This window comes from Eutrema salsugineum, unplaced genomic scaffold, assembly GCF_000478725.1.
Source record: "Eutrema salsugineum unplaced genomic scaffold, Eutsalg1_0 scaffold_14, whole genome shotgun sequence".
NCBI lineage: Eukaryota > Viridiplantae > Streptophyta > Magnoliopsida > Brassicales > Brassicaceae > Eutrema > Eutrema salsugineum.
Window position 1 is genome coordinate 146,770 of NW_006256877.1, and position 11,414 is coordinate 158,183.

The 11,414-nt window shown below is 42.4% G+C and overlaps 1 non-coding gene across 1 annotated transcript; it reads left to right on the top strand.

The window, feature by feature from the left end:
- The first annotated feature begins 11,089 nt into the window (after positions 1–11,089).
- LOC112088685 lies at positions 11,090–11,196 on the top strand. The gene has a single exon (XR_002900630.1). It is a non-coding gene; the product is annotated as a small nucleolar RNA R71 (small nucleolar RNA).
- Positions 11,197–11,414: the final 218 nt, after the last annotated feature.

Sequence of the window (11,414 nt, forward strand, 5' to 3'; positions counted from 1 at the left end):
CGACTTCTACATTGTCGAAACGAGAGATGCAACATATCCAGTGATTCTGGGATGGTCTTTTCTAGCAACTTCCGGAGCTATAATGGACTGGCCAAACCAGAGGATTTCATTTGCTAATATCGACAAAGATGTCTTCACAGAAGTTGTTCCATACAACAGCAAAGCAGGAAAACGTTCTGCAGCAGAAGAGTTTGAAGAAAAACTTTGGAGTGACGAAGAACCTGCTAAGCAAAGCAAGGAGATGTCGAAAAATACTTGTCTCAGGACAAGGTCTTCTTCATTGGAATAAGTCACGTCCAACACCAAAAGTCGAGCTAAACGACTTAAAACAAAAGCGCTTAATGGGAGGCAACCCATTTAGGTATTCTTTTCTTTAGAATTTTTCTTTCTTTTTCTTTTGATCTTTTTCTTTTTCTTAGTTTCAGGTGTTTCTTATAAAAAAAAAAGCAAAAAAAAAAAATCAAAAAAACCAGAAAAAAACCAAAAAGAAGGATGGTACCTGACTGCTCGGCCCAGCAGGAACCAAGGAGAAGCAGGAAGAGGCCGCGATATAAGCCCCCGCGGTCGCAGGTGTTCAGACCGCGGGAAACAACCCTTTGACCGCGGTCGCATGATCCTGACTGCGGCCAAGCACTTCGTTGCCGCGGTCGTTGAGATCCAAACCCGACCCAAACCACCCCTTTCACCTCATTTCACCTCACCAATCACCCTCCACCTCATTCATCACCTTCCACCACCTTCATCACCACCCAACCACCTTCCCAAACCCCTTCGAGTGAATCCGGTTCATCTCCACCAGCATCCCGAATCCAGGTAAGTTCTCGTTGTCCTTACCAATTCGATTATCTATGCATTTTTCTCATCCAATCTCGACTTGTTTCACACTGAGGACAGTGTGATTTAAGTCTGGGGGAGGATTTCATCCCTTTCTAACTACCTTTCTTTCATGAGTCTTGCATTATCTACACTTTTTGCATTTTCCTTAAAGTTTTTCAAAATCGGTTTTCAAAACAAAATATGTTTTAAAAGGGAATGGTGAACATGAATCAATGATAGTTGACTGTGTGCTTTAGACTGTTCCTAGTGACATGCTCATTCATGATTTAGGACTAGACTAGGCGGTAGCTAAGCACATTTGAAACGAAGTACCCCAGAGGAATTTGAATGATTTCGATTTAGATGAAGGGGTACACTAGCTCTGTTTTATTTGGACTTAATTTGCACTTAATTTTCTCATTGAAGCATTAGACCAGGGAAACAAATCATACATTCAGGACTCCTTTATCCTTTTACCACTCTCTGTTGATCCTGAATGGCTAGTTCATCTTTAGCTAGTTCCCCACCTTAACCAATCCTCTTTCAAACCACATGCACTCTTGTTTTCTATTGTCTTATATGCAGATAAGTGCAAAAAACGTTGGAGAGAAAGAGGAACGACGCAGTTTTCAGTCACCAAGGACAGAGACCTGCGATTTGCCGGAAAAGTTCCCGGAAGGATTCAACACAAGAGGAAGCTCAGTTTGCCTTAGAAAAATCTCAAATTTTGGTACAATCTCGTCCTCTAGTCTCTCTCTCTTTAAAAGGCATTTCCTTTCCAAAAAAAAAAAAAAATTCCGAAAATAAGAAAAGAAAGGAAATAAAAGCCTTAGAGAGTCTAGAGAGGTCGAATTTTAAGCCCCAAGGCAACTGGAGTTTGATTTTATGGAGTTTTGGAGATTGTTTTCTGATTCCCGGAAAGAATCTAAGTCTGGGGGAACAGCTGTTTACAACAAAGGAGGAAGGATTATGCAACAACATTTGGCAAGAAGAAGTGACTGAAAACTGTGGTCATCAACAGGTCCTTATCTCTCTTGCGGTTTTGCATATTATCTTGCATCCTCCAGATCTTCAGGTAACCCATAAACACTTTAACTCCACCACTTAAATAGCCCTTTAATGCCAAACGCCGTCTACCCTGGATGATGTCTTTAATGAGAACTCACTATTGAACTTAATGAATGTAGAGAGCTAGTTGACTGAAATCAAGATTGAAATTGTTTAAGTTTTGCATGACGGAAAAAGTGGACTAGTATCTCTTGTGCTTTGGTGAGAATTTTCTAGACTAAGTTGTGGATTGATGCACTATCTTTGGTCCTAGTTTTAGAGTTCATGTCTATGAGATTTGTGCATTGCCTATTTTTGTTTTCACTTAACCAGTTTAGGCTTTTGCTTTGTTTGAGGACAAACAAAGGTTTAAGTCTGGGGGAGTTGATAACACCGTATTTTGACCACTTTTATGGATCGTTTTGAAATACTTTTTCTATGTTTTTAATTGCTTTTAAGTACTTTTATTATGTTTTTCTAGTATTTGTAGTTCCAAGACTCTTTTCAGGAAACTTAGGGAAAAACTTAACAAAATGGATAGAAAACCAGATTTCAGCTCAGAGTTAAACCGTCAGAAGTTCACCCCTGATTGAAGGCCTTCTCACCGTCTGATCCAGCTCAAATTTGGAGACCTTAAAGATGGAAGTATTAGCTTTCCAGTGCACTTTACAGCTTGGCAATCCAACGGTTCAATCAAAAGATACGCGAAGAGCAAGATGTCCCGTAAACCAGCCGGCAAGCACTTCCACCCGCGGCCAACAAGCATTTTTCTGCGGTCAGGAGCATCCCGACCGCGGCAAACCATACATTCCCCGCGGTCAGAGCACTCCCGACCGCGGCAAGCCAACTCCGACCCCAAAAAGCCCATTTCTGAAGCCCACATTTGGAGAAACCCTAAGTGACGTCCAGAGAGGTCTTGAGCACTATAAATACATGTCTTAGGAACCCTAAATCGTACAACCTATCACCACCGAAATATTTACTTCATATTCTTATTATTTTTGCTTTAGCTTTTAGGGAGAGAGAGATTTGTTCTCTTGAACCCTTGTTCTTTCTTTTTCATTTCCGGTTTCTATTCTACTTCTTAATACTATGTCTTTGATTTCGTTCATTATGGCTGAGTAGTTTTATTGTTGGGATTAAGGGATTTTCGATGGGGATTTATATGTTCGATGAGGATTCCATGAGCTTTTGAGCCGAATCTTAGAACTTTTTCTTCTGAATTCGTTTTTACTGCATGAGAGTAGCGTCATGAACTACAATCTGATCCAGATGCTTGGTGACACGAAAGTGTTCATCAGGTATCAGATCTAGTTTGGGAGAGCAAAACAAACATAGGAGTGGAAACATACCTATGGGCGATTTGTGAATTAGGACGAGTCTTAAACATAATGCATCTCTTCTCTTCCAGGGCCAGAGTGGAAACGTACTGGTCAGTGTTGAGAGAGATAGTTGTCTATGATCACGACAGTGGCGTATTCATACATCCGTGACTCCAGTTCGAAAAGTTTAAGCTAAGATCTTATCAATTTACTCTTTAGCAATGTTTTGAATCGTTCGTACCCCTGAGAAGCTTCCCTGAACCCCAACGCCTTCTTTCTTATTGATTTACACCGATTTTCTTTCAAGCTTTAGTTCAATATTGTCTTTCCTTTTTAGTTCATTTTCATTTAAGCATTAGAATATCTGTTTTTATCATTTTTAGTCATTTTCATTAAGTTTAGTTATTACGCCATTTAATTCCCGTATTCTCTTTTAATATTTCGTTTTTACATTTTAAACACACTACCAAACCCCCACAAAACCGTTTGGTTCTAGACTTCCTTACTTAATACTTATTTCAAAGACTTTTAGCAGGAAAAGATCCTCCTTCACTGTGGATTCGATCCCTAAGTACTACAATCGATCAGCTGTGCACTTGCGGCTATTGATTTCAATTAGGGTAAAACTTGACACCCACAACACCACCATGTTCCCAATTAGAACTCCTGAGACTCCTATTCATATGCGATCTCTCTCAGCTCCAAGAGTGATTCAATGCCCATGTTCCCAAGCAAAGTTTTGACATCCTCAAAGATGCCAATCTTCTTCAATAAGTCCACATCAGGGAACCTCCCTTGCTGGATCCCCATATGTTGAAACTTGGCCAGATAATCAGGTGTTTCTGGTTCAGTTTTCTTGATCCTCTTTGATGCCTCTTCAATGGTGCCTTGGGAACCTCCAGCTGAGCGGCTTGAGCCACTCTCGTTCTGTTCATCATCAGATACCACAGCCAGTTCTTTTCCTTTCTTCGTGGAACCAGAAGCAACCACCAATGCTTTCTCTTCATTCGTTGTCCTTTTTGGCTCTTGTTCACCTTTCCCTTGCTTTGTGCTTTTCTTGGTGCTTTGGCCTTTTCCTTTTGGCTGTGAAGATCCTGAGACCAAACCCTTGTCCTTGGATGCAGTACCTTTCTTCTTGGCTAGAGAATTGGTTCTCTCAGTCATCTGCCAATAAATTTCTCAAAAACAAGATGAGCAACAAGAATAAGTTTCAGAAAAGTTATCTAAAATTTTGAAGAATTGTTGCAAAAGTCAAGTTTTTAAGAACATGAACTAGTATCTCAAGCTAAGCATCAGCCCATTAAATTCACAGCAATGCAAAAACAAGAGTGCAAAGCAAGGACTCAGCAGGAAACATGTTCATTTCTTTTCCAAGAAAAATCGATTTTTCATGAATTAATTTGCAACAATTTTCAAAACTCAAGAACAATGAATCACCAAGAAAGTGCTCTGTTTTCCATGATTATCTAGCACCCTAGCATTTATAAAAATAATCCCAAGGTCTAAAACAACCTATTAAAATCGATTCCACATTTGAAGTTCAAAAATCACCATTTAAGAACATGGAAAAAGATGAATTTTAACAGAGTGAATACCTTGGGATTGTGATGCAAACGAGTTCAAAATTCTATCAGGATGAGGTTAAAAACTCAAAAACGAGCTCAGATCACTTTGAATCAACGAATTTGGTGAAGAAATGAGAGAGTTGTGATGAAAACAATGGAGACAAATGGGGTAAGAGAGCAAACTCGTGTTTTTGGTGAGGAAGAGAGAGTGTGGGACTTGGCACAGCCTTTGGACTGGTGGTAAATAGATCCACTTTGACCAGTCAAGTCTTTGACCTGTCTTTTTTGTTGACCAGACTCCTTTTTCTTCCTTTTGCGCCTTGGACCCGATCTTTCTCATCCCGCATGACGGACTTGGTGTATATTGCGAATATGTGTGCGACTTGGGAAGTGCTCAGACCATCCCGCATGACCAAGTCGCACACAAAACTCTTCTGCACGGTCTTGTCTCTTCTCTCATGCTGCGACCTGGCCCAACCTTCAGCTGTTTCGCATGACCCAATCGGTGTATTCAGCGAGTTAACGTGCGGCCTAGAACTCTTCTTGCCCAACTCGCATTACCAGGTTGCACGTTCTGCCACTTAGACTCCTCGGCCTCTATTCCTGATGTGCGACCTGGGACGATATCAAGCTAGGCCGCATGTCTAACCCGGTGTAATTTGTGAATTCGTCTGCGGCCTGGTCTTTCCTTGATTTAAGCCGCATGCTCATGTTGCAGTTCTTGATACTTAGGCGCTTCGGGTCCCTCAATTTGGTGTGCGGCCTGGGCTCTGCTTGGTTTGAGCCGCATGCTCATGTCGCAGCTCTTGATACTTAGACTACCTGGGTCCTTCGTTTGGTGTGCGGCCTGATCTTCTTGGCCTGACTCGCACACCCAAGCCGGTGTATTTTGCGAACATCAGTGCGGCCTGGTCTCACGTGCATCCAACTCGCAGACCCAACTCGCACGTTTTGAAACAGCATTTTCTTGCTCAAATCTCCTGCTGCCAGGTGAATAACCTGCAGACCCAAGTAGGATTAAACTGCGAGTTCTTATGCGAGTTGGTCCCTGGCCTGACTGAGCCGCACGCCCAAGTAGCACACAAGCGTCCTTCAAGTTTTCATGCCTTAAACTCTTCTCTCAGCCTTCTCACATGCTCCATTCCACTTTGTCCCTGAGCCACAGCCTCTAAAAGTCACCTGGAACCTGAGATCAACTCACAAAACCCATCAAAAAGTTCTAAAACATAAAAAGAAAGAAAAGAAAAGATCAAAAGCATATTTACAAAGGATAAGCTTGGGGTGTCTCCCAAGAGCACTTTGTTTAAAATCTCTAAGTTTGACTTTGATACCAGGTTTATGCTGATGGTGGATCAAAAAGGGGAACTGTTGTAGCTTCCTCCTTCCTTTGTGAGACCAGGTAGTGCTTGATCCTTTGGCCATTTACTACAAACTCTTGACCATCTTTGCCTTCTAGCACAACAACTCCATATGGCCTAACTTCAAGAATCTTAAAGGGACCAGACCATCTAGACTTAAGTTTTCCAGGAAATAACTTAAGCCTAGAGTTGAACAGCAACACTAAGTCACCTTCCTTGTGTTCCATTTTCAAAATCTTTTGATCATGTAGAGCCTTGGTCTTTTCTTTATAGATCTTGGATCTCTTCAAGTTCATGGAGTTCAATGATCCTTTTCTCTTGAGCTGTTTTGATATCAAAGTTCAGAACCTTCACAGCCCATAATGCTTTGTACTCCAGCTCAACAGGAAGGTGGCAGCTCTTCCCATATAGCAGATTGAAAGGAGATGTCTCAATTGGAGTCTTAAAGGCTGTTCTGTAACCCCACAATGCATCATCCAGCCTTTTGCTCCAATCTTTCCTGCCTGAGCTAACAGTCCTCTCAAGAATGGCCTTAATTTGTCTATTAGACACTTCAACTTGGCCACTAGTTTGAGGATGATAAGGAGTAGCTACCTTATGTTTCACTCCATGCTTCTTCAGCAATCCCTCCAAGGTTTTGTTCACAAAATGAGATCCTTTATCAGAAATAACAACCCTGTGTACTCCAAATCTTGGGAAGATTATGTTCTTGAACAACCTGACCACTACCTTGGAATCATTGGTAGGGGAAGCAATAGCCTCAACCCATTTGGACACATATATTCCACAGCCACTAAAATGTACTGATTCCCATAAGATGAGATGAAAGGCCCCATAAAGTCCACTCCCCAACAATCAAAGACTTCAACCTCTAGTATTGGATTTTGTGGCATCTCACTCCTCTTTGATATGTTCACATGCCTCTGACAGGCATCACATGCTGAAACAACCCTCTGAGCATCCTTGAACATAGTAAGCCACCAAAACCCACTCTGAAGAACCTTGGCCACAGTCTTGAATGCTCCCATGTGACCCCCAAAAGCTGATCCATGGCACTCTTGCAACACAGGTTGCATCTCCTCTTCAGCAAGACACCTTCTATACAGCTGATCTTTGTTCAGGACATACAGGTAGGGTTCATTCCAATGGTATCTTTGGATATCTCTGAAGAACTTCTTTCTGTTGTAAGCATTAAGCTCTGGTGGTTCCACTCCACAGGCAAGAAAGTTCACAATATCAGCAAACCAGGGTATTCTCTTCTCTTGGATGCTATCCACTTCCTCAAACTTCAAGTAAGAGCTAAGCATCATCAATGATTCCTCAGGGAGACTGTCATTAAGAGAGGGACTTCAGAGTTCACTCTTAACCTAGAGAGATAGTCTGCAGCTCCATTCTCTATACCCTTCTTGTCTTGTACTTCCATATCAAACTCTTGAAGTAAGAGGACCCATCTCAAAAGCCTAGGTTTGGCATCTTTTTTGGTCATTAGATACCTGAGGGCTGCATGATCAGTATATACAATGACTTTTGATCCCACCAGGTAGCTTCTGAATTTATCAAAAGCAAAGACTATTGCCAACATTTCCTTCTCTGTGGTAGCATACTTCTCCTGGGCAGAATCAAGGGTTCTGTTGACATAGTAGATAACATGAAGCTTCCTGTCCTTCCTCTGGCCAAGCACAGCTCCAACTGCATAGTCTGATGCATCAGTCATAACCTCAAAAGGAAGGGACCAGTCTAGAGCCTGGACAATGGGTGCACTGACTAGTGCATCCTTGATCTTCTTGAAGGCTTCTTCACCCTCAGCATCAAAGACAAAGTCAACCTCTTTACACAACAGCCATTTCAAAGGTCTGGCTATTCTTGAGAAATCTTTGATGAATCTTCTGTAAAACCCTGCATGCCCAAGGAAGCTCCTTATCCCTTTGATTGAAGTGGGAGCTTGCAGATTCACCATCACTTCCACCTTTGCTCTGTCAACCTCTATGCCCTTCTTAGAGATCTTATGCCCAAGTACAATCCCTTCCTGCACCATGAAGTGGCATTTATCCCAATTTAACACCAGGTTATGCTGCTCACATCTCTCCAGGACCTGTGACAAGTTAGAAAGACAATCGGAGAAGGAGGAGCCATAGACAGAAAAATCGTCCATGAACACCTCCACCTTCTCTTCAATGATGTCAGAGAATATATGCATCATGCAACGCTGGAATGTGGCAGGGGCGTTACAAAGACCAAAAGGCATGCGTCTGTATGCAAATGTACCATAAGGGCAAGTAAATGTGGTCTTCTCTTGGTCTCTTGGATCTATGGGGATTTGAATGAATCACGAGTAACCATCTAGAAAACAAAAGAAGGGATGGTTTGCAAGCCTCTCTAGCATTTGATCAATAAAAGGCAAAGGAAAATGATCCTTCCTAGAGGCTGCATTGAGCTTCCTATAATCTTTACACATCATGTGTCCAGTTATAGTTCTAGTAGCAATCAGCTCATCCTTCTCATTTCTTATTACTGTCATTCCCCCCTTTTTGGGCACCACATGGACTGGTGAAACCCATCTAGAGTCTGAGATTGGGTAAATTATCCCAGCTTTTAGGAGTTTGAGAATCTCTTTCTTCACTACCTCTTTTAAGTTGGGATTGAGGCGCCTTTGGTGCTCTATGGATGACATTGACTCTTCTTCTAAGTGAATCCTATGAGTGCATAGGGAGGGTGAGATACCCTTAATGTCATCAAGAGAGTAGCCAATGGCTCCCTTATGTTTCCTCAACTCTTCTAACAACCTATGATCTTGGTCCTCTAACAGCATATCATTGATAATGACAGGATAAGAATCATTGAGACCTAAGAAAGCATACCTGAGCCCTTTGGGAAGAGGTTTGAGTGCCAGCTGAGGTGCCTTAGACTCATCCTAATCAGCACTGAAGCTGTCTTGATCACACGGCCCAGCATGCTCCTTCACCTTAGAACCCACGGCCATGACTTCTTGAACTGCTCCTTGGCTTGTGTTTGAGCCTCTGATATCCAAGACCTCAGAGTCACCTTGTTTCAGTTCCAAAAACCTTGTCTCAGGACCAAGTTCTCTTGCATTGTCCAAATACAGCTTGTACTTCACTCTCCTCTGCTAAGAACCCATGGTCTCCTTGTTCTTGGGTTAAAGCAGCTTGAAGAGGATCGTCAGTATTCAGTTCCTCAAGCAACTCATCAGCCAGCTGATCCATTGTCTCTACATAGAAGCATTGTCCTTTTATGGTGGGCTTCTTCATCATCTCATTAATATCAAACTTAAGCCTCTCAGACCCAAGTTGAAGCTCTATGATGCCACCTCTCACATCAATAATTGCTCCTGCTGTGGCCAAGAATGGCCTACCCAAAATAAGAGGATCAACTGGTTCTTCATCCATCTCTAGCACAACAAAATCAGTTGGAACCTCAAAACCACCTATCTTGACAGGCAGATCTTCCAACATCCCAACAGGTAACCTAACTGATCTGTCTGCAAGGACAAGAGAGATCCTAGCAGGTTTGAACACTCAAAAGCCAAGTTTCTTCGCTATGAAGAATGGCATCAAGCTGACAGATGCTCCCAGATCACAAAGGCATCCAGAAAATAGCAGAGGCCTTATGGCACAAGGGAGTTGTGAAACTCCCTGGATCAGTCAACTTTCTTGGAATGGACTTTCTCTGAATGATGGCACTGCATTCATGACTCAATACCACCATACCTTGAAGCTGTTTAGTCTTGTTCAGAATATCATCTTTTAAGAACTTACCCATCTTTGGCATCATTAGAAATGCACCAATGAGAGGCATTGTGAGTGGTGTCTCATTGAGAGCCTTCTCAAATACAGCTCTTGCCTTGTCTACAAGCTGTTTCTTGAATCTCCCTGGAAATGGGAGCTTTGGTTGGTATGGAGGTGGTGGGACATATAGCTTTTCTGGTTCAGGTTTCTTTTCCACCTCTTTACCCTTTTCTTTCCTTGATCTTTCAGCAACTAGATCATCTTTTAAGGCTGCCTGCTCCTTAGTTTGATCATTGTCCTCAATGATAACATTGTTGTGCTCAATATCAGGTAGCTATTTGCCACTTCTCAGTGTAATGGCTTTAGCATATTCCTTGGGGTTGGGTTCAGGCTTACCAGGTAGTTGGCCTTGGTTCCTTGAGCTAGAGGCCTGATTTTGCTTAAATTCCTTGATGTCCTGCTGCATAGATGCATACTGACTTGCAAACACTTGTTGACCCTGAAGCAGCTGTTGTAGAATCCCAACCATACCTGAACCCATCTGTGGCTGCTGGTGAACAGGTGCTGACTGAAACTGATGCTGAACCGGCGCCTGCTGCTGGAACTGTGGTGGACCAAACCCTGGTGGTGCCTTTGGCTGCTGCTGTGAACTGAATTCAGAAATCTGAAGTGGTTGCTGATGTTGATTGTAACCCTGATTCTGAGCAAACTGATTCTTTGGTTGAAAAGACCCTTGAAAGTTGTTCTTGGGAACAAAATTCTGTGGAGCTTGAGAGGTAGGGTAGACTTGGTCTTGTGGGTTTGCTACATTGGGATTCCTGTAGGAAATGTTCTGATTAGCATTGGCATACTGATACCTTTGGAACTGATTCCCAATATAGTTTAGCTTTTCTTAAGTAAGACCCTCTTCACTGATGTTCTCAAAGCATTGAGAAGGTTCCTCATACTCTCCTACAAAGTGCATTGGTTTTTGAGTGGCCAATAACACCTTGTCCAGCTTGCTTTCAAGTGTTTTAAAATCCTTCTCATACCTTTGATCCCTGCTTGAACTCTCACTCATATTGGCTCTATCAAAGTCTTCTCCATATGTATCATTGCTCTTTGCTAAGTTCTCAACCAGCTCTAAAGCAGCATGAATCTCCTTTCCCAGAAAGTTTCCATCGGAGGCAGTGTCCAGCTGGTTCCTAATCTTGGGAAGATCCCCTCTATAAAGTGTGCTGAGAAGAGATGCCTCACTAAACCCCTGGTGTGGGCACTGGTTGGTGTAGCTCTTGGATCTCTCATATGCTTCACCAAAACTATCATTGCTATGTTGAGTGAAGCTGGAGATTTGGTTTCTTAGCTTTGCTGTTCTTGAAGTTAAGAAGAACTTAGACAGAAATGCCTGCTTGCATTGCTCCAAGTTTGAATGGAGCCTCTTGGGAGATTCTTCTCCCATTGGTGAGCTTTGTCACCAAGACTGAAGGGGAATAATCTGAGCTTAAAACTGTCTTCAGATACTCCATTTATCTTTGTCAAGTCACACACTTTATCAAATTGATCCAAGTGTTCCAAGGGATCTTC